Genomic DNA, 1,766 nt, shown 5'->3' on the forward strand with positions numbered 1-1,766 from the left:
AAACCTATTGACAGGAAGGGTCAGGACTTAGCCCTTCTTAAACCCAGGCAGGAGGTCAGGGTGGCAGTTCCCCTCTGGCAGCCAAGGAGTGAGGAATTCAGTCAGTGCGGGGAGAAGGGCAAGTATTGACTGCATGAGTATCCACTGGTTGCTGCCATGGGCTGGAGTATTTTTCCCAGTATGGATCAAATGTTGTTTGACTGGACGGTTTAGTTTTACGTTATAGCCCAGGGGCTTTGTGCTTTGTGTTTACGGTTTACTGGAGGACTGGATGAGGTAGCCTGGGGGTCCTGGCACCTGACAGGGCACAGCATCTTGGGGGTGCATTGGCCACAGCCCTAGAGTGAAGAGGGCAGCGAGGAGCCCCGAGGGCGAGGGTGGGGGGCAAGACATAACAGGGCCCAGGTCAGATCACATCAGCACCATCTGCGAGGCTTGGGCTGCGGTGTAGGGGAGGAAAAGGAGCTACAGGTAGTGCCCCTTGTCATTGGGGCACGTAGAAATGGGCAGCCTCCCACTGATTACAACCATCTATTACTCAAATAAGATCAAGGCATGGCAGGAGAGTAAGCAGGTGGTTGGCCCATTACAGGAGGACAAAGCCACACCCAGAGAGGCTCCGATACAGGTACATCTGTCACAAGGCACCATAATTAAACTTTTTTTTTTTAGAAACTTAATTTTTTTTTTCTAGTTATGCCTACACAGCACAGTGCAGTGTCATGTAGACATGCTCTGTATGCCTCAGTTGCCACTGTATGAAATGGCAAATTTGCCATAAATTTATTTGATAAAATCTTTCTATGTACAAGGTAAATGAAAGCAAATTTTATTAACATAAATAATGAGCAGCTTCCCCAACAGCAGGCCCACTGCGCATGCGTGCAGTTTAAAAGGGCCCGCCAACAGCAAAAAAGCCCCAGTTAGGCTCCGGAGCAGCAAGAGATGCGTGGGTGAAAGCCCACTGCACCCCTGCTCCCCTGAAGCCCCCCAGACACTCCCCAGCAGCCGTGAAGACCCCCGCCGACCCCCAGCACAGCCGGAGGCAAGCAGGGCCCATGGTGGGAGGGGGTTAACCCCTTAGTGAGAGGGAGGAGGCAGCTGAGTGGAGCCAGGCCAGGTCCCACCCAGCCCCCCAGGGAGCCACACAAACAGGCTGCACAAACAGATGTGCTTGTCTGCTGGCGCGTGAGTTAGTGCAGATTTTGCGCAGCAGGGCGAGTGAGAGGCCCCAAGGCCCTGCCTGCAAACCCCCTAGAGTAGAGACAGTCCCGGCTGTAGCCAGCCTACCAGCGGCATGACACAGATGGGCACATGCCGCACTCTTCGGGACCCCTCGGGCTCTGCAGCCCTCTCCCCAGCACCTCAGAGAAGGCAACCCAGACAGAGCCCATGGTTCCAGGCTCAATGCAGATGGAGCCATTGTATCTTGACTGCAGGGGCTGCCTGTCCCTTTTTCAGGCTCTGGGGCTGGGGAGCATGGCCACCTCCCTTTGTGGGGTCTGCTCCCTTTTGGGGTCTCTGGCGTGCCAGCTCGAGGAGCTCCAGGCCACAGTCCAGAGACTGTGTGCCATCAGGGACTGTGAGCAGGAGATAGACTCCTGCTGCCAGGCCCTACTCCCCCGGGAGCCAGAGGGTAGACCACAGTCTCCCTCTAGGACAAAGGAGGACTCCGGGACCTCCCACTCTGTCCAGTCAGAGGCATGGACCAAGGTGGTCAAGGGCCCTAAAGCCCCTGCCCCGCAGGAGCTTAGCAACAGGTATGC

The sequence above is a fragment of the Crocodylus porosus genome, unplaced genomic scaffold (assembly GCF_001723895.1).
Source record: "Crocodylus porosus isolate Cpor-Errol unplaced genomic scaffold, CroPor_comp1, whole genome shotgun sequence".
In the NCBI taxonomy this organism is placed as follows: Eukaryota; Metazoa; Chordata; order Crocodylia; family Crocodylidae; genus Crocodylus; species Crocodylus porosus.